This window comes from Protopterus annectens, chromosome 1.part2 (assembly GCF_019279795.1).
Source record: "Protopterus annectens isolate FY-2018-M chromosome 1.part2, PAN1.0, whole genome shotgun sequence".
Taxonomy (NCBI): Eukaryota; Metazoa; Chordata; order Ceratodontiformes; family Protopteridae; genus Protopterus; species Protopterus annectens.
Window position 1 is genome coordinate 297,946,160 of NC_056727.1, and position 22,790 is coordinate 297,968,949.

The following is a 22,790-nucleotide window of genomic DNA, read 5'->3' on the forward strand; positions in this document are numbered from 1 at the left end:
TACTGAGCTTATTTTTAAGGGTTCCTCCTTCTCTGACATCAGTAACATTGTTAATATTCTTCTGGTGAAATCTTTCTCCATCTTCACTTTACCTCTTCTCCCCACCCCTCTGCTCTCAGTCCCTTTCATAACAGTCTCCATCCAAAATCATTCTGAACTAAAGAAGGCCTTTTAACATTTTTCAAAATTAGAAATATCAGTTCCATTGGCCTTTACAATATCCATGAATGTGTTCTTAGGAACACTAAGTTACACCTAGCAAAATGCCTCCATCAGCTTTTCAACCTGTTTTTCCACTTTTGTAGAGAACAGTAGTTGTGGTGCTAAAGATTGTCCCTCTCCTGACCCTAGGAATTAAAGGCCTATTAATATCACTAGTATTAATTGCAAGGCTAAGGAACCCATCATAGCTGAGCTAGTAAACAACAGTATAGGTGACCTTTAACCCTAAATTCACACCAGTTCAGCTTCATAAAAGGTACAATATCCCTGTTTATTCTGACAGAGTTATTGGAAAGCATTACTAAGACTTTAAATAAGGGACATATAGTTCATATTGCCTACTTAGATCTTGCCAAGGGCTTCAACACTACCCACTATAATTATTGACAAATTCTTCCACTTCAACATTAATGCATATGTAACTTGCTGGTTAAATAACTACATATCAACCCACTATATATCAACCCGCACCACTAAGGCCAAGAGTATTAACCCACGGGAGGAAAATATCACCAGTGGTGTTCCATAGTGCTCTGTCTGGGAACTCCCCCTTTCACTTATACTTCTCTGATACAAAAGATAATATCAAGGGGCTATGGCTAACCAAATTTGCTGATGGACACAAACTATGGGTCATTATCAAAATCCATTCTAATATTCCACTTGTCTAGAAGGTGCTGGTCCAGACAAATGCTTGGTGTATGATCATGGGTTTACTCTCAATAATAACAAATGCAGTGTAGTTTTCTTTGGCAAATGTATCACCACTATGACATACCATACAGATAGGATTTGACTTAAATCTGACAGTCATCAGGAACTTGGGTATTAATATTGATAACAAGCTCTCCTTTGATCAATATACCTTTTTTATGGTTGTAAAATCCGTCTATTTTGACCAATTTATTTTTTGCAGTATCTCCTGAAGGTTCAAAGAAGTTATATTCCTACTTTACTCCTCCCTTATTTGGCCCATCATTAAATATAATGCCCCTTAAGCATGTACCTCATAAGGCACTTCATCCATATTGAGGAACCTCAATGTGTTCTCACCAAATAGCTCAGAGGTATTAGTTCCTTTAGCTAATCTGTAGACTAAACGCTCTATCCTTCTACTCGTTGCAGTAGAAGCTCCATAGGGTTGATCTCTGTATCGCCTTCCAGGATATGATCGACTGAGCACTCTTAACTCCTTAATCTAAATAGAACCAGTGTAAACACCTTCTCTGAATAATTAACTTTTCCTACCATAACAACACCGCCAGGTACTTTACCCAGCATTTTCCACATTTCTGATAAAGGTTGTCCTTACACTTCAAGCAGAGTACCCCTGACAACATTTAAAAACAGTCTATATGAATGGATGGAAGATCATAAAATTTTACCTGAGGCATGTGGACAAAAATCTCCTTAATGTGGGCACTCTCAGTGTCCCACCAGTACTGGGTGTTCGGGCTGAGATTCTTGATGATCTCCTTGGCCCTAGGCCTAGTAAGAACCTATGAACATATAACTCATATATTACATGACTGACACTCATAAATCTCGCTCAGTAACTGTTTGATGTTCAGTGAGCCATGGCCAGTATGCTCCATCTGACCATAACAAACAACAGTATGACCCTTCTTTGACTAATGGAAAGTACAGTCCTTGAAGTGTAGGTATACTTGTCCAAAACTGAATTTGTGCAGCACATCCAGGCATGAATCATTTGTAATCCTGTTAGTGAAACTTGTGCCTGTGGCCTTCTTAACTGAATCACTTACAGTGTCGTATCAACTAGGTCAGTAAGAATTATAATTTCAGAGGATGAACAGTCTAGTAAAGTTCAAATATTCTCACCTTGTGAATTTTAACAATGTTTGGAAGAAAACAGTGGCTCTCATTGGGCATGTGCAATTGCTGCAGTGACAAGGCCTCACTGGAAGGCAGAAGCTCATCATCCACTGGGAGGCCATTTCACAAAGATGGTGGCATAATCACCTATGCCAGTGATGGTAGCCCCTGTCCTTGCATGTTGGGGAGCACACATGGACTGAGGGGTTTATGAGTGGCTTTCACAGTGAGAGGAATGCTCACATCACCAATGGGGGACTGGATTCCCAAAAGAAAAATATTGCCAATGTGTGGATGTCTGTAAGAGTACAAAGCACCATCATGGCTGCCTGAATGATGGATTCATATAGCTTAATGGTCTCAGGCACAAGGGCAAAAAGATGCAATAAAAATGAGAATTTCAAAACAAAACTTAAACCAGTCTACATTTATATCAAATACATATCTTTTCACAAGATGTCTTAAGACTAGCAGGGAAATTGCTTTAATTGCATTTTCTGACTTTAAGTGAGGTGATGCATTTCAAAGCACTTTGCAGTCAAATAAGAGGATGAAGTGTAGCATTAGCTGATCATGGACATTGTAGGTGTATATGATCTAAGCCATGGTGTACAAATAAATTTTTTAGAGGGGGGCATGTTTTGCTTAACTCAAAGACATTAAATCTTCAGATGACAAAAAGAAATAAACAAATTAGACAGCAAAGAAGGTAATTGCATGGAAAATGAAAGATAGTTCAAAAATGACTAGCCATGCAGTTAGAAGCCTCTAGTAGGAGTACTTTATCATAGATACTTCCATCTTTATTTGCCTGTTTTAGTACAAATACATAAGATTAAAGAAATGACGTTGCTGTTGGGAGTGAAGTGCATAAAACATTTGTATATATTTCTGATTATACAGGTAAATATCATTTGTTATGATTATACATTTTTATCAAATGTCAAGCAATGCACTTCACATGGGGCAGGCATTGCAACAGGGAAATAGTCTAAATGTTGGTGTACGATTCCAAATATCCAGGTTAAACTTCTGCTGTAAAAGTACACATTTATGTCAGGTTATTTCAGGAATGCTGGGGATAATAAGGGAAGACAAATTGTGTGAGATAAAAAGAGAATCTGAAAGATTTATTCAGGCTCATAAAACATATCACATTGCAGGAATGTAGACTTTCATTATTAGGCGTGCAGTTCTGAATTTTGAGAACAGTGAAGTATAGTTACACAAGAATTTACCAGGAGATTTCTGATATGGTGTAGACTGAGTAAGAAGCAAGTTTTTGCCACTCATTTGTTTGCCATGAAGAAAATGTCTCTGTACGTGTACCTGATACTTGTACGGAAAGTAACTCTATTAAATTCTGACCCTGAAAGTTAGGAAACTGTGTTAAGTGACTGAAGAAAAAGTGAAAAGAAGCAAAAAAAATAATAATTAATTTTTTTATGGGGCTAGCTGCTGCATGTAGCTGTCCTATGGATTGTGAGGATGAGGATATTCACTAAAAGAGTTGCTTTTAGAAGACATGGAAATTAACACAAAATGTGAGGATTGGAGAAGAGACAGATAATAATAAAACTATACAAGAAATGACAGAGGTGCTAAATGAACATTCAGACTTAAGTTTTCTTTCTTGCAGGAAATGGAAAAATTAAAGACTAGGATGGCAGCTTCAGAAGCCAAATTACGTTTTGGCTACTTTGGTTGTCCTTAAAGACTATTCTGGTTGTCCATGAAGACAGGACATAGAGAAAAAAAATGTATACATAAATGGTATTCTAGGAGGACTTGAAGGAAGAGACTGCAAATGATGTGTGCAGAACCAAAATAATGGCTGAATGGACACAAATTATTGAAGATGACAAATTTTTAGAATGGATGTATTCCTAGATCCTCCAGAGAAAGAGGCTGCACACTCAGAAGCCAGTACTTGTAGAATTCACCATTTATGCCTTTAAATAAAAGGTTATATCTCTACCATGGAAGGTGAAGTATAGAATTAGATGTAAATATTCACCCATTTATATTAACCAGGTTGCCTGTTTACAAACTAGGTGTAGGAGAACAACATATATCCTGGTGCAAAGTCTATGCAAGATTGAGCAAGTCAAATATAAACTTCCATATACAGCCACTATTAAGCTCTTTTTTTGTTTGCTGGAGGAGTATAAACTGTTTATTTGTCCAAGTGATGGACTTTGAGTGTTAGGAAGGGTCCGGGGGGGGGGGGGGGGCAAGGGAGCACTGCTATCAATGAGCAGTGAATTTTGCAATTTAGTGGGGAATGCTCAAAAGAAATATGTCTCCATTTTTAAATAATATACAACAGTAAAAGATAGAACTGGTTTGATTCGATCTTTCAGAGAGGGTAGGGGAAAAGACACATGCAACAACACCACAGGCTTGCTCAGGTATGACTTTGTACACTTTGACACCTCAGTTCAATGAGAAGACCAAGCTGGTAAACTGTGAGAAATGCAGTTACACATGCAGCATTACTGAGATGCATTGCACCTAACAGAAACCTTTTTAACTCTGTTTGTCATTACTTTTTTTTCCTTTTTTCAAGAGACTGGTTATAACCCTTCAGTTAACTTGAAATTTTGCTGGTTGTTTCACATTTGATGCATGGGGTGGCCTGGCATCAAATGGTTAAAGAATATTCAATAACCTCTTAAAACTAGACCAGATTTCTAAATAACTATTCTGCTTCTTCAGAAGTGCTTACTTAAGGGATAAACATTGGTCTGTCATGCTTTTATTTCATTTGAGTATCTTTATTGGTCCATTCATGTTTTTATTTAATTTAAAAGTATTTTCGGAATACAGGGCACTTTTTAAAGATGGTGCAATGATACTGTATTCAATGGAATAAACCATTTCATTTCTGTGTTATTAAGCTGGTGCAGTGATACAGTATTAGATGGAATAAACCATTTTCTTTCTTTTTTTAATGGAGAAGACCATGAAGTGGTGAAAGAGTTTCAAAAGATGGAGATCCTGTAATAAGAAGTTTGAAGGATAATCACAGAGGAGAATGAGTAGGTGAGTTGAAAGAAATGATAAAATGAGAAGTACAGGAGGCCTAGGATCTAGAGTAATGCTATGTTTAATCAGAACTCTGTTAAAATATTTTATATTGGTTGGTAAGTTCGGGGGAGTGGTGGGGATATGCATTGCCTCAAGAGCAAAGCGAATTTGTACCCCACTCAGAGATCAGGGGATGAGGCAGTCAGCTGGCACTTGAAAAGGGATCCTTCTCTCACCTTAGAAAGCAAGCAATCTGAGGTATATAGTTATCTTATACCATTTGTTTAAAACATGGAATGTTTTACTATGAGCAGTAGTGTATGCATTCTAGACAAAGTCGATAAGGGTAGAATGGTTAGGAAGGATATGATGAGAAAGTAGGGAAAAGTAAGATGAAGGCAGAATGTAACCGGAAGAAGGTTAAACCAAGTGAGGAGGAAGCTTGAATCAAGGAATGTGGGGAGCAATAATAAACATTATGATCAATAACTAAGTGCGGATATTGATCTAATAACATGGAATATTAATTGATTAATTAGCTTAGATAAGACTGATAGGATACTAAAAATGATATAAAAGAAAAGCCAAACAAATGTTGATTCCAGAAATTCATTTAATGGATTAGGAGTATAGAAAGTTAGGTATTAAGAGCAATGTAGTTACTGCAAATGCTACCTACAGGTATTTGCAGTGTAGGGGGATGGCATTATTTTTGGTTATGGGCTTACAAATGGTTGCAGGCAGTGATTTACAGGATGAGAAAGGGTGATATGCAGGAGTGAAAGAATATCTCTGTGGAGTTAAGCTAACAATATGCATGATATACCCCACAAGATCTAAAGTGGGGTTTGTGTGAGAGATGTTTTTACACGTCTTATTGTCCTATGAAGGAACATTAATTATGACTGGAGAATGGAACGTGGTTTTTGACAGATGATGAGATTAGGCACCATAAGGGGAGTCTTGAAAGAACTGAAGCAGAATTGTTTTTCCTCCTGCTGGATTAATAGACTTTTGCAAAGAAAGTTAGAGAAATATTTCAGGTGGCTGCATATATTACAGTATATGAAAGATGGTCAAGGTTAAATGAGTTATTTATAACAAAATTAGGTTAGATAAGGTATTTATAACAAAGAACATGCTGACATTGTAAAAAAGTACATGTGGATCCAATAATATTTTCAGACTATGACTTATTCAGTTAAAAATAAAGTTGGAACAACATTGTGAAAGAGAAACTCACTGGAGATTAGAATTATTTTTTAAGGGGGGCACTTTAGGACATGGGTATAAAAACTTTAGAAGGACTTTTAGATGGTATGGAAGGGAGTTTGTTAAAGGAAAGCAACAAACTGAAAGAAATCTTTAAAACATGTCTTGGATCTTATAAGAGCCCAGAAATTTACTAACAGAATAGACATACAGATCATAAGTGAATTAAATAGTTGCAATGGACAAAGAGTAGACTGATGGAGGTTGAAACATTGCAACTTTGTAAACTATTGGAAAAGGTTCACCTAGAGAAAGGTAATAGAATAAAGTCTGAAAGGGTTGCAACCCAGCAACTTTACTCCACCCTCTCTTATAAAGCTCTAAAAGCTTTGCCAGCTAGGCTAAGACAATAAAACTTAGAAAGACAAGTTTACCAATTACAAAGGCAAGAAGGTGAGGGAATCACTAGATGAATTCTAGATGTTTTCAAGACTTACGCTGAGAAACTATATACAAATGATATATAACAAGTGACTCCTCAGAAAAGGAACTAGTGGAATTATTATAAAAAGTGCACTTGCTGAAACTGTTGGAGGATTTGTCCAGTGCACTTATGCAAGAGATAACAAGGGATGAGGTTAAGGAGGTTATAGATAAGCAGGCCTCGAAGGAAATACCACAGTCTGATGACATTCTGATGGAAGTACAGAAGATGGGAGGAGACAAGCTAATTCATATTTGGGTGAGACTGATGAATGACAATTTGATAAGGAATCGAGTCCCAGAAATATGGAAAGGGGGGATAATAACAGTAATATATAAAGAAAGTAAAGATTAAAAAAAACAAACAGGAACATTCTAAGTCAAATAATGTTGCAGGAGACTTGCTCTACTCCCAATATGTTGCTAAACATTGGAATTGTTTGCCCACACACATAAAACTAACATGCTCATCACAACATTAAAACTTTGTGTTCACCATACAATACTGTCCAAATATTCTCCTTAGACAGAATACTCTCAACCTCTGACTGAAATGACAAAATCATTTTTATACATAACTGGTGCTTGTACAATCCATTAAGTTGCACATGAGCTTTTTCTTTAGTAATTTCTACCCCTGTAACATTTTAGAGTGTTGTTTGTGTATAAATGTAAATAGAAATGTAAGTACTCTGGGTTTACCTGGAACTTAGTATAATTCGGTGTAAGCAAATGAAGCTTTTCTCCCTGGGCCTTTGCAGAAATTGGGTATTACCCATTTGGACTTTCCCAGTAAATAAAGACAGACAAATAAATAAATAAATAAATAATTCTGCACAAGGTATCCTAGTCATGATTACAAAACATTTACAATGATTATAGCAGCAAGACTTGCTAGCTTAATACTAATACTAGTCAATAAGGATCAATGTGACTTTATACAAGGGAGGACTATACATGACTTAATAAGAATGTTGATGATAATAGAGAATGCAAAGAAAATGGGAAGAGAGGGGAAGCAGCCATTCCTGTGGATATGGAAATGCATTTGACATTTTCCTGTCTATGGTTCTGCAGAATATGAACTCTTCCAGGTCAGTTATATCAATAAAGACGTTTATGAAAGAAACATCAGCTCGAGTAAAGATTTCCATATCTCCTTCACACAAATTTACAGTCTCTAGGAGGACAAGACAGGGATGCCCAGTCTCCCCATTGCTTTTTGCTTTTTACATAGATTCTGTTGCAGCTATTGTGATTTTGTCTAATTTGCAACCTTACCAATAAGGAACAATAAATGATACGATACTCAATCAAGCAAGCCCAAAGAAAAATTTCAGGAGGTTGTGTGAAGTATAAGCTAAATGTATGTACTTACCATAACTATAAATCTGTGTTGTCTGCTTTGGTCCTTCATTGATGTATAGGTTTTTGGAACCGACCTTGTATCCATCTTCTACCACTCAAGACTTTGAATCCAAAGCTCTGGCTCCTCCCCATACCCACAATTCCCCACTGTTTTATAAATATCATCAATAGAGGATCTTGAGAAAAAGGCAGTAGATGTAGATACAGATCTAGTTGACTGAGGTTTAATGGGTTTGGGCAAGGTCAGGCCCTTCTTCTAATATACATACAAGATGCAGTCAGATAGCCATCCACATAAAGTCACTTAGGGACTCCTTGCTCTAGTTTAGCTTTTGAGAATGAGACAAGCAGTTGATCAAACTTTCTAATATTCTTGGTCTGTCTGTGTCTTTTGGCTTATCCTGGTTAGGGATCGCCACAGCGGAACTCCGGTCTGCTAATGTTTGGTAGTGGATTTTTACATGCCGAGTTACCAGCCCTGATGCACAACCTTCAACGAAGGCATGCCCATTCATGCATGCCTCCACACAGAAGACGCTCTAGCTGAGAATTGAACGCAACAGCGTCTTGCTGTGAGGTGGCAACACTACCACAGCACCACTACCGTGGGTTCTGGAGATAAAAATGAAGCTGATGATGCATGTCTAGCAGATGCATCATGTACTTCCTTTTGTTGGTAAAACTGGGCAAGAAAACTTGCAGATTGATGAATTAGTTCAATCAAGTCTCAATAGTTACTCTAGGAATGAAATATGGATTTGTCTGCAAAGATACTTTGTTCTTATGGAAAACCAGGTAAGGGGGGGTTTCAAGAAAGAGCCTGTAGTTCTAACCCCCTTTGGGCTGAGGTGATTTCCACCAGGAACAAGGTTTTCCAGGCCAGAAATTTGAAGTCCACCTTGGCTACAAGTTCAAAGGGATGTTTAGTAATAGCTTGTAGCATCATACTTATGTCCCAAAGAGGGGTGGGATCCTTAAGGGGAGGCCTAAGAAAAAAGGAGTTAATGGATGATTGCTTTTCCCCAGTATGGAAACTGCAAATGTACCAAATGAAGACAGAGAAAGGGGAACCATACCTGTGGAGGCCAGAATGGAGCAATGAGGATGGCTCTAATCTTCATCTCTGATGGTTTCTGTAAGAATTTTAGAATGACATGGGTTGGAGGAAAAGCATACAAGAGTCCAGGGGGGTCAAATGTAGGTTAGAGTATCCCTCGGTGACTCCCCTTGCTAAAGGATTAGGGCAAAGTACCTATTGCTTTTCGTGTGGTGAGGGTAGACAAAAAGACTGCAGCAAGGTTGTCCCCATTGGCAGAAAATCTGCTCTGCCAGTGTCAGACTGAGGGAACACTAGTGAGATAGAAGGGTAGACCAGCTCAACCTGTCCACCAAAATGATGGATTTCTCTGGAATATGCATTTCTAGCAGACAGTGACTGGAAAATATCTCCTATTGCCATGCTCTCATCTCTTCTCAACATAAGGAATACGATCATGTTTCCCCCTGTTTGTTGATGTACAAGACTACCGACATCTTCTCTATTTGAATGGATATCACTGCAATTGGTAAGGATTCCTGAAAGGCCTGCAATGCTAGGAGGACTGCCCTCATCTCCAGAACATTGATGTGAAGGCTGGTCTCAGTGTGGGACCATGTGCATTGGACAGTCATTCACAAGTAGTGTCCCTCTCACCACAGATGGGAGGCATCGTGATCACTGTGACCTTGGGAGAGACAGGAACAAATGGACAGCCCTGAGAGACATCTAGAGATATGAGCCACCATTGTATGTGTTTGTCTGTTAGTCATATTAGAAAACTTGTGGCTTGATGTCTGACAGACCATTGTACTGAAAGTGTTCACTGGAGAACTTTCATTTGATATTTGACTAAGGGAACCGAGGTAATTGAGGCAGCCATAGATCCCAGAAGCTGAAGAATAAGTTTAACATGTGGCATCTGGCAGAAAAAGATATGAAGGGCTTGATTGCGAATGATGGTCGATCTGTTGTCTGAGAGTCACACAATCCGGCATGTCATATCCACTTGAGCACCTATAAACTCCATTGTTTGGACCAGAAAAAAAGTGGATTGTCTAAGTTCACTGTGATACTCATTTTGAAGCAAAGACAGAGCAAGGACTCCCTGACATGGATGAGAAGACTCTTGGTAGGAGCAGAAAACAGCCAGTTGTCTAGGTGTGGGAACACTCAGAACCCTTGTAGTCTGAGATGAACTGTAACCACTGCCATGCACTTGATGAACACCTATGGGTCTATGGTGAAACCAAAGTGCAGGGCCTTGAATTGAAAATGACTATGTCCCACATGGAAGCAGAGAAACTGTCTATCATAATGTGGCGTGCATATCCTGAAGGTCTATCGGGCATATCCAATCATCCTTCCTCAACAAAGGGAGGATGGACTGTACTGTCACCATCTGGAGTTTCATTTGTCTAACATAGCAGTTGAGATGACTGAGATTCAGTATTGGCCTGAGGGCCTTGGTCATTTTTGGTACAAAAACAATCTTGATAAATTCTGAATCCTTGCTGGTCTGGTGGAAACTTCTGGATGCCTCAATTGTCTAGCAGCTTTTTTATCTCTAGGGCGGCTTCTTTTCTTAGTGATGGTGGAACATTGAATAGCCTTTTTGATAGGGAGGGGGAGCAAGAGAAAGGAGATAGAATAGCATCTGGTTATAATCTTCTGCACCCATGCATCTTCAATTATGGATGTGCAGGCTTTGGGTGCAGAAATAAGAACTCCTCAACTGTCTCCAGACAGCAGCAGTGGAAAAAAAACATTCAGAAGGCTGATAAGGCCTCTTGTAGAATGGGCACCAGAAGCCTTGTTTGTGGGCCACCTCTGCCACAGGGGCAATGTCCACCATTAAATTATCCACTCTGCCATGGAGGGCTATCTCCAGAAGTGTCCAGAGAGAAACCTTGGGATTTCTGGTACCACAGTTTCTTTTCTCCTGTCTCTTCTGGTTCCTAAGGAAAGACCTCTGGGGGGTAGAAAGCCATATCCCCATAGTAGAAAGGGTTTTCCCATCTTAATCCTGGAGAGTGTGCCGTTGATGTTTGGTCTTAGAGTCAAACCATCAAAAGGGTGCATTCACAAAGGATGCCTTGAAGTTCTCGAAGTCACACAAGCACATTCAAACATGTCTACTTAAAGTAATAAATGTACCTGCAAATCTCAAAGTACCTTCAGTCAAATTGGAGATCAAGTTCATTGAGGCACTTGAAAGAGCTCTGTAGGATGGCCAGTATGAGGGGAAGCTTGGGTCATTCAGGCTTCAAGCCGGGAGAACCTCCAACTGAATTTGGATCCTGAGGAACTTCATCATCATCCAGTCCACATCCTCTTTTGAAAGGCTTACTTTAGAGCAGACTGGTCTTATGAATGAGAAGGTGGAAGGGCATCTAGAGGTGTGATGTACCAGCTTTTCTTGTAGGAAAGGCAATCATAATCAAGGACATACTGGCTCTGGGAAAAACCTGGATTCTGGCAAAGGTGGAGTATGGGATCTAATCATTGTCAGATCCAGCAGAGATATCATATCTGACAGTCTAGAAAGTTTTGGAGCCAGAATGGATGAAGCAGCCAAAGAGGAGCATCTCCAATGTTCTCCTTGAATCTTTCATCACTGTTCTTTCCTTTTTGTCTGTCCAAAGGCTTCTTGGCAAATGTGAGGCTCCAGAAGCAGAAGAAGAAGAAGAAGAAGAAAGACATTGGGGTGTCTCTCACAGGGGCTGGGAAAAGTCCCTACAAAACTACTTGTTCCAGCATTCAACAACTGTTTTCTGGCCAAAGGCAGTGCAAATGGGGTAGTCTTCATTGAGATGAAATTCACCAAAACAGTATTTTTGAATGGGCATCTGAATTAGGGATCTTGGCCACACATTTTTTAAAATTCAAAGGTTTCTCCATCCTGCATAGAAAACATATAGGTTACCAGAAAAAAAAAAAAAACAGAAAGGACATATCAACAAGTCAAGGCTACACAGAAACACAAAGGAAAAGGTGACAATATAGCTAAAAAAAGATAAGTAAAGCTTTTGTTTGTAAATTGGTAAGGGGAAACTACAGTAAGAAGGAAATATTGATAGGCAAAAATTAATCAGGAAAAAAGAAAAATGTATGTATATATGTGTCTTTATAAAAGAAGAGAAAAAACACTTAGCTGAGGTGAGCCTTTGCAAGACAACCATGTCATTTCAAAAAAGCTGCAAACAAGATGTGTAGTAATGTTAGGGACAAGAGGGGATTATGGGTAAGGGGTGGATACCGAGCTTTAGATACAAAGCACAGAGTAGCCAAAGTCGGATCCAAGGTTGGATCTGAAGACCAATACGTTGAGGAATGGATGGAAGAGAAAACATCAAAGCAAATGATTGGGGAAGATATTTGTATAAAATTAATATGGAAAATTTTGAGTTAGTGGGGTTTAATCTGACTGGAAAAATAGAATTAGAGAAACCATACCCAGAGATGTAGAGTGTTACTTAACTAAAATACCTAGGGGAATAATTAAAAGATATTTACCAGGTATCAATACACAAATCATATGAGCATGTGTTATACAAAATAAATACAAACCTTCAGAGAAATAAAGTCTTGGGATTAGACCTAGATTAGCATATGCAGGTCCTGCATTGCCATGTGGTATCATAGGATCACAGGATCATAGGTAATTACTTGATTATCAACCAGGAGGTCATTTTAAGCCTAGCTGTTTCATCCCAATGCTAGTCAATACACGCAATTGCATTTAGTGATGACTGTCCATGTCCAGGAAGGTTATGGGCTCTACTCCTGGTAAGAATTTATGGTGGCCTATCCACTCGTCCAGGTTTCTCTTGAACAGCGTCATAGTGGAACTCTGTTTCACATGAATCAGTAGCCTGATCCAAAGGCGCAGCAGTCACTGGGAGATAAATCTTTTTTTTTTTTTTTTTTTTCTTTTTATTGAGTTTTAATTAAATCATAACAAATTATCATACAACTATAGTACCATAAAACATACAGGCAAAAACTCACTCTACAAAAAAAAAAAAAAAAAAAAAAAAAAAACAGACTATATACAGAACCCATCTATGGGAGGCATCTAAAAAGAAGGTTTACATGCAGTGGAATTAAGTTAGAATAGACTCATACACCCTTCTCCATGTGTCCCTCTGTGTAGGATTTAGCCTCATGGAATACCACAAATATTTGTGAGCAGACATATGTTTCCCAGCCATCTTTTTGAGACCCTCCCAAGAGAGAGTAGATCTATCCTTCCAATTTAAGGTGATATAAAATTTTATCAGCATAAAAGACGTTATAAGAAAGTGTGTATTCTTAATGTCCTTTCCTTCGGGGGGTATATGAAGGAGGGCGAATTGCCATGAGAGCGTAGATTTCTCATAGCCCATTTTTTCTAATTTGACTCTGAGGGCACACCAAAGCTTGTATGAACATTTGCAGCTCCAAAAAATGTGAATGGTATCAGCTACCATCGTTGGGCAAAATTGGCAAAAAGGAGGGACTTCCTTGTACATCTTGTTGAGTAAGGCTGGGGTGTAGTATGCGTTATTTACTATCATAAGTTGGGTATATCTGAATTTTAGCAGGGGAATAGCTTTGGAAGATTTCCGAATGGCTTGGGCTATAAACTCAGAGGAAATCGAGGGGTCTTGCTTTATCCAATAATCAGAGTGAATAGCATCCTTTGAGCATCTGATTGTAGAGATTAGTTTATAAGTGTGAGATACCATCTTCTTTTTACGAATTAGTAGATTCCATAACACCTTACATAACTCAATTTGGTATTCCTGAATGTCAATATCTGTCCAGAATCTACTGCAGATGTCTTTTAACTGTCGAATCATGATGGTGTATTTGGGTGAAAGCTTAAGTTTATTTCTGATGGAGGAAGTATCATCCAACTTGAGTACAAAAAAATCCAGGACGGTTTTACTTTTGATCAGGGGGAATGGGTTTAAGTTAATCACCTTCTCATTTAGTTTAATGTTAGGATTCAGGTGCAAGGGTTGGAGAAGGAGAAAAGGTAAATATAGATTTAGGGATTTAAACAGGTTTTGCGTAGTTTTGATTTGGGACCATAGGTCATTTTGAATTTTATACTTTCTTTTGGCTGAGATGTCTAAAAAAGGGAGTGCCATGGGATTAATGGCCAGCGTTTTGATATAATTGTGGTAAAGCTTGACCCAAGAAGGGACCCAAGTATTTGATTCTTCTCTGAAGGTGGCAATGTTGATTATTCTGCTGCATCTATTTATTTCATACAATAGTCTGAAATCTGGAAGTCCTAGACCTCCTTTGTCCTTAGGGTAAATAAGTTTTTGGTAGCTTATTCTGATGGGTCTAGGGTGCCAAATAAATTTCGAGAGAGATGATTGTATATTATTAAAAGTTTTATTATGTATCAGAGTATTGGTAGCATTCAGGACGTAAAGTAGTCTCGGCACAATATTCATTTTGATAATGGCCACTCTCGAGAAAACCGGCAGTTTAAGTTGAGACCATCTTTCCAGGTCTTTTTGTATTGTGGTCCAACACTTCGATAACCCCTCTTGTTGTTGCATATTTCCCTCTGTATTAAAAGATATTCCTAGGTATTGTAGGTGGTCGTTAACCTTTATATTAGATAGGGATCTTTCACTAGGTAATTGTGAGTAAATGTTAATTGGGAAGATCGTTGTCTTATCTATATTGACTTTATAGTTTGAGAAATTGGAGAAGGTTTGTAATGCATTATAAATTTTGTTAATATCAGAGTTTGGAAGGGAGTAGTAAATATTCAAATCATCCGCGTATGCTGATAGGGGTATTTCGGTGTTAAATAGCCTTGGGATATAATGGAATGTTCTCTGCTTGATATGGAAATTTTCATTCCTTGCCACGTTATTGTTCTTTTGAGCTTAGCTGCGGCTAAGATCTTGTGTACATGGTAAAAGTTTAGAATTTTAACATAGACAATCCTAGGATTGGAAGCCATCGAGGGGGGTCTTAATGCTCTGTGGGCTCTTTCTATTGTGATCTGTTTCACCTCATGTTCATCTCCCAGTAAGAGATTAAATATGGATGTTAGCACCTCTGGTAATTTGTTTTGTTCAACGTTTTCATGAATACCCCTTATAATTAGATTGCTTCTTCTGGATCTAGCTTCAAGATCTAATATTTTAGTATTCAGATCCTGAATTGATTTTTTATTCATGTTCATCTCATCCTATATTTTATCTATTTTGATGTCTTGGTCCATTAGTTTGGATTCCATCTTATCCAACCTGGTTAAAATCTTGTCAGTAGATGAACCGATAGCTTTTGTCTGGTCAGTTAGAGTTTGAATCGCATCTTGTAGTGGTTGTAGTGCAGCTTTTAGGTCATCCAGGTTAGGGCTTTCTGTTTTACCTTTAGATATATTAGTGTTTTTATTAGTATCCCAAGCCTTCTGGAATCTGGCCCTTTTAGAAGTGGATGTAGAGTCTTTCTCTGGAGAGTTAAGGGCTGTAAATTTAGTTTTTGTAGTTTGGCTTTCCATATCCTCAGAGGCTAGAGGCATTTTGATTGCTGGTTGTTGAGAATATCAAGCAGAAAAATAGCAGTACTCTTTTCTGTGGTTTAGTTTCAGGATCCTTGGCCTAGCCTCACTCTGCACCGGATTCACATGCGGTCCCAGATGTACAGGCAATCTGTTCAAATCCAGCCCCAAAGGTAAGAGTTTCAGATTTTTTTTTTCTTCAGGTATGTGAAACGAAGTATAGAGATAATTAATCCGTATTTTTGCTGGGAAAATTGTTAAGTCTTACATATATAGTACGCAGAGAGGTTTTTAGGTGGAGCTCTCCTGAGTTTCAGCACTCCCTACAGGACAGCGGCCATCTTGTCTATCCACTGGGAGATAAATCTGTCTCTCCAGCATGTCCTATTTAAGTTGTAGGCCATATTTAGCCCTAGTCCCATTTGATTTACAGATATGCAGCATGTTCATTAGGCTTGGGTCTTGGATAGCTCTGTAGGCCAGGCATAATTCTGTGCTAAGAAGTCTATACAATATGGAGTATAGTGACAGGGACTTTAGTCAGTATGTGTGTGGCATGTTCTGGAGCCCCTTGATCTTCTTTGTTAGAAACCTCTGAGGTCTCTCCAATTGCTGCAGGTGCTTAGTACGGTACATGCCAAATGGAGCCTTATACTCAATTTTGGGCTGGATAAGTGACGCGTATAGGGGTATATAACTTCTTTTACTCTCGAGGCAATGCTTTTATTAATCAAGTGTGCTACATAGAAAGCTTTCCATTCTACAGTAAACACATGATGGTCAAAGTTAAGGTTGCAGTCAATTTGAGAGTCCAGGTCTCTACCACTTCATAGGTACTTATGGTACTGTTGTTGATTTGATAGTGTGAGGAGACATTGTTTGTACTAAAGGGAATGATGAGGCATTTTTCTGCATTCAGTTTGAGACCCTGACTAATACAGCAGTCATTTGTCTGTGTGAGACCCTCCTGGAGTATTCTGACATCATTTGGGGATTCAATGATTCCACCTAGTTTGAAGTCGTCTGCAAACTTGGTCAGCCACAACCCCTTAGTTTTGATCTGAACTTCTGAGAAGTATATACCAAACAGTAGGGGGCCCAGCACTGACCCCTTTGGCACCCCACTGGTAACAGGTCTGCTAGTTGATGGGGAGTCACCCACTTTGATAGTGTGTGTCTGGTTTGTGAGCTAGTTGGCAACCCATCTTACAACTAAGGGGTTTACCTTCAGTTTGCTAAGTTTATCGGTAATGCCTGAATATGGGATTGTGTTGAAAGCCTTTGCCAGGTCAAGGTATGCTGTATGCACAGTTTTGACCTTGTCAATGGCCTTGGTCATATTTTCAAAAAAATCAATAAGATTTAACAGGCAGGATCGGCACATCATGAAGCCAAATTGGGTAGGAACCAGGGTTTGGAGGTCACCTATGTCTTTATTTATGAAGTCCATAATGATACCTTCTATGGTCTTACAGATGAGGCTGATCAGGCTTATGGATCTGTAATTCCCCAGGTATCTCACTAGGCAACCTTTGTGGAGGGGAATAACTGTTGCTGTTCTCCATTCTGCAGTAACAAAGCCTGTGGTTAGGGTATGATAGAAAAAGGCACTTAGTGATGATACTAGTTCATGTTTTAGCTTGTTTAGAAGACAGCCTGGGATGTTGACTTGTCCTAGAAAAGGCTATGTTTTTTACCTTGGACAAGGCTTTGAGGACCTGCTTTTCAGATATGTAGGGTGGGAGGGGAGTTTGTGGGAAGGATTGTTGTAAGTTAGGAGGGCATAAGGGAATTAAATTTTCATCAAAACCTATCCACTAGCAAGTTTGCTATCTCTGTGAGGTCAGTGTGTGTGACACCGTTGGCCACTAGATCTGCAAATACTAGGGTCCTACCCTTTAGGTTATGTAGATAGCTGAAAAAGTTCTTATGGTTATCCTTGGCTGTACTTGCTAAGTTTCTTTCAAAGGAGCCCTTGAAGGATTTGGCAAATTGTCTTATTTGCCTGCTGAGGAGGGTGCTTTTCCATTGTTGGGGCCTTGCCTTTGTTTTCTTAGACAGCAACTTTTTGTGTTTATTGTAAAGTTTGTTGATGCTGCATGTCCACCATAGCACCTTGCTTTTACTTGGGGCTCTGGCTTTATTTTTTTTCTGGTACAACTAAGTTTATACACTTATGCAAGTGATTGTACAGGGCTTTGGTGTAAGCTTCAGCATAGTTACCACTTCCAGCTTGGGGTGGGGCTTGGAATTCATTTATACTTTCATTTAGGAGGGTATAGTTTTCCTTGGTGAAGTTTTTCTGTCTGATTTCACACTTTGTGAGTTCTGGTGTTAGTGCCAGCTCCAAGGTGACTGATTTGTGGTCAGTTTTAATTCATTACATCTGAGTGACACCTCCAGGTACATTGGCAGTTAACTCTTACTGACACCTCTAGGCGACAAATATTGCTTGTTCATATTTGCAGCAATAATTCCAAAACCATGCTATACACAAGGTTTTAAAAGATTTCTTCTTAAAGCTTACACAATGGCAAACTGAACTGTATTAATATTTACCTTTGTCTAATGCAAGTAAATAGGTATTAACTGTTGTTTTTATGATATTAATTTATATAGATATAATTTTCACATTTTTTTCTAAATATCTCAACAACCAAGTAACAGACAGAACTACTTAGCTTCATAGGAATGCTCTCAGATAGATGAATAAAATACTGCTGACAGTATTGTGTAACTTGAGTGGTTGCTGAGATATTGCAAGCTGTTTACAAAATATTACAAATGTAATAGTGACTTATAAAATTTGGTTTAAGACCTAGAACCTAAATAATACTACCATTATAAAAATAGTTTGTGCTGAAAAGTTTGCCATTTATATTTCACATTTGTTTGAAATGTGAAGACATAATTTCATTCTGTCAAAAGGCTTAGGCTCTGCCCATTGGAAGTTACAGTGCAAACATTCTGAGCTCCATTAGAGTGTATGAGTTAACTAATGAGAGTCCAACAATTGTGGTAGTACATCTCTTGACATGTTGGTGAGGACCAGATCAAGAATGTTTGTTTCCCTTGTCAGGGTATGGACAATTTGTTCCAGGGCATTTGAATTAACAAAGCCAAGAAACATTTGCTCTAGCAAGTTAGGGCTAGCATAGGTTTCCCAGTTGATGATGGGATAATTGAAATCCCCCATAACCAGTGTGTTCAGTAAGATTTGAATTGTCTCCAGTTTGATCAAGTAGGCTTCATTGACATCTTCCAATGGAAGGGGACCTATAACTGACTATGACTTGAATGTGGGTCTTACCCACTGTAACCTGGACCTGGACTAACTCCATTGAGTTGTTCAGTCTAACTAGAAAGGAAGTGAATTTATCTGTAATATAGATTGAAACACTACCTGCTTTGGTTTACATACGTTCATTTAGCGGTCTAAAAGTGTGGAAGGCACTGTAGTCTTGCAAGGCCAGGGTACTGTCTGAGGCCTTGAACCAGGTTCCTGTGACTGCACAGGCAGTATCATATTTATTGTATTGGCAGCAATCTTTTAAGACATCAGATATTAATATTATTACAAAAATAAAAAACCCAAGGAGAGAATTTCTTCAGCTGGGGGGAAAATAGGGATAAGCTAGGACAGCGTTACATTGCACAGAGAAAAAGGGGACCAGGGTGGCTGAGATAAATCCATATTTGAAGGCTGTTAAACTTTTTTTTTCAGTAAATGTTGACAGGTGGAGTGTGTTCCTAAATAAAATCAAATGTTATGCAAAAAATATCAAGGACTAAAGAAGAAGGATTACTGGAAATCTTTTGTGTGGAGATACTAGGATGATACAATAACCTCTTCTAAGTCCAATGAGAAACAAAGAAAACTGTACGCTCATAGCTACAAAAAACAGAAGGAATCAAAACATATTGCTAATCAAAGACAAACTAAATGACAAAGGTAGTGACTCTGCTGCCTTGAAATGGATACATCTACGAGCAAATGTTAGGTTTTGAAGACAATTGACAAAGGAAAATCTTACAGACTGGGATGTAGCAAGCATGGCATTTGTGTTTCCAAACAGTTTGTATCTGCAATTTCAAACACTAGTAAAGGGTTTTAAGCAAACAAATTGGATACAAGAACAAAGACATAATCGACTTCCCTAGTATGTTGGATAACCAAGGAGACAGCAGGTGACAGGAAAAGAAAGGGGCTAGTATCAAACATATACAAGTTGCTGCTGGATGATAAGAAAAGAACTTTAGAAGAGATGAGGTGTGAATGGGCTGAGAATGCTAGGTGTGCCATTATGGGAGAGCAATTGGAAACAAATATGCTTAATGGCAGGAAATGTTATAACAAACAAGAAATTTAGTATATTTCCCTGGACGTGTTTGCATAACTACTATTATACGCCCCTTGAAATAATGATGTTCATTCCCACACCTCGGGATGACTGCTGGAGATGCGATTCTGGTGACGGTGGACATATTTTTGGAGCTGTCCTAGTTTAAATCAGTTTAGATACAATATGTGAAATTTGATCAAGGAAATAACTAGGTGGGCATTTATATTAACAGGGGAGTCCTCTTTTTGCAGGTCAAATAAGAGGAGTAGAAATGTATATTCCTATATGAGGAAGTTGGGTTGCTAGAATTAGCTGCTAAAAAAGATGAATAGAAAATGGAAAAGAATAATAAGACCTATCATTAAAGAGATGTAAGACTTGATGGAAAACATTAGCCTAGGGAAGAAAGGGAATTAAAGTAAAAAATAAGGATTTGTGAATGTGCAGCTGCCATGATAACAGTATATAGATAAGAAAAAAAAAATTCATAGCTGATAAAATTATTCAAGAAGACCCAGAGTAGTTTATGCAATGTAAGAAATGCAAAACACGGATGGATGACCTACAGCTTAAAATAAACATAACATTGCCTAACTTTCAATACCTACGCTACCCCTAATGTTTTAACCCATTTCTTTTTTAAATATATGGTAAACACTTCCCTATTATTTAGTCCAGATGGAAAACATAAATTTAATCTAACTTGTCGGCAATATTCAAGCCAGCCAAGTTCTTCTTCTAGTTAGGCAATGTTATGTTGATTTTACGCTGTTTTTTAGTCAGGAAGTCTGTGAAAATCATGTGAAACATCATGTGTCTTAAGTAGGTATATTTAAAGTGTGTTATGTGATGATTATTTCAGCCTGAAGAAGTCTCTTTTTGTGATTGTTATTGGGAGATGAAAGCGCTTACTGATATTGTGTACCTTGGATTATAAGTGAAGTGAAGGTCATCCAGCCATGTTCTGCATTTCTTGTGTATTCTGCAGTTGTTTGCTGTCTTGTGCTACTCTGGAAGACAATTAATGCAAAGTAAGTTATACTAGTTTATGGAAAGCAGAGGTAGATCTCCCTGTGCAGGATTTGTGGGGGCATGCCTCATTAAAAAAAAAAAAAAAAAGATTTTGATGAATGCCCATTCAATCACATAGGCTCATATATTGATATAAAATAACTCACTGATAAGAAACATAACATTTTAATGTACTGAAATCCATCAAAAGCATCTCAGATGGGAACAATCTTATTATGAAAAGGACTAATGTATTCAGACTACATACTAGCAATCACCAGAAATATTTTTTTAGTCACATAATTTGTAACATATTTTCATCTGTATTCATATCTTATGGATTGCGGATAGGGCTGAGTATTGTATAGCAAAGTGCATTTCCTCAAATTGGTAGCCTAGGAAAATATGCAGATAAAATATTCTGATATGTTAATAGGGAACGAGGTTGTAATTTTATCTTAAAATGTGATATTCTGTTTATTATTTATTTTGATAATTCCAGTCATTGACAGCTGCAGTAACAACTGCTTTGATGTGAAAAACAAAATAGCAAAAGAAAATGGACTTAAAACCTTATTTGTACAATTTCAGTAAGTCAGCTAACTTGTACTAAAATACAGCACTTTTTCTAGAAGGATGTCAAGGGCCTCTGGTAGACTAAATTTGCAGACAACTGTAAATTAGGAATAGTAATAGAATTTCCCATTGACACTGATATTCTCAAGGAAGGGCTGACATAGACAAATATCTTGTGTCAGAGCCATGGACTACAACTAAATGCCAAGAAATGTATAATAGTATCCTTCAGGAAGTCACCCACCCCTGGTAACTATCATACTGATAATATACCCCCTAAGAGTCAATCCAATAGTCAGGGAATTGGACACACACATATGTAGCAATCTAGCCTTTGACCATTGTATGTGTATAGTAATGTGGAAATTGTTCTGTGGTGTGCAACTTATAAACAAAGGTGTGGTGTCTAGGTCCAAAGAGGCCATTTTTTTACTGTATTCAGTATTCATCAGACCTCTTAATGAGTACAATGCCCCCTTTGGTATGTACTTAACTAGGCACATCCAACAATTGGAGCATCCACAGAGGTTCTTTACTAAAAGAATACAGGGCTTAAGTAATGCATCCTGTGCACACCACCCCAAAGCCCTATCCCTGTACTCTGTCTCCTACAGGCAGTTGAAGGGATCTGTGCCTGGCATAAGCAGATGCAGCTAGACCTCCTGCATATCTGCAAAACAAACAGAACCAGAATTACTCATTCTAAAGACTAAACCTTGACTGTGATATAAATAGGACCTGCTGGAGAGACAGGTATGTATACCAGATTACACCTTGTCTGGAACAGGGTCCCCATCCATGTGAAGCAGCATTCCTCCCTAAACCAATTCAAGTGTAATTTGGACAGTCGGTTGGGGTACAGGAAATTCATGCCTGGTTTGGCACACATATGTCTCTAATGGATCAGACAGCATGTAAATGTTTCATCTCCAAGGCCCCTGCTAACACTTATCAAGGCTACCAGAACTTGTCAGAGATTTTGGATGCATGGCTAGACTTAAAAAAGCCACAGTGGTCATTAGTCTACTACACATATGAACTTATGAAGCTATTAACATTTTTTTTTTGTTAACTAATTCTAGCCTAAAATACCTTTTTAGTATTCCTCCAGTTAACACCCATAGCTCCTTATGGAGTCCAGATATTTTTTGTGTCT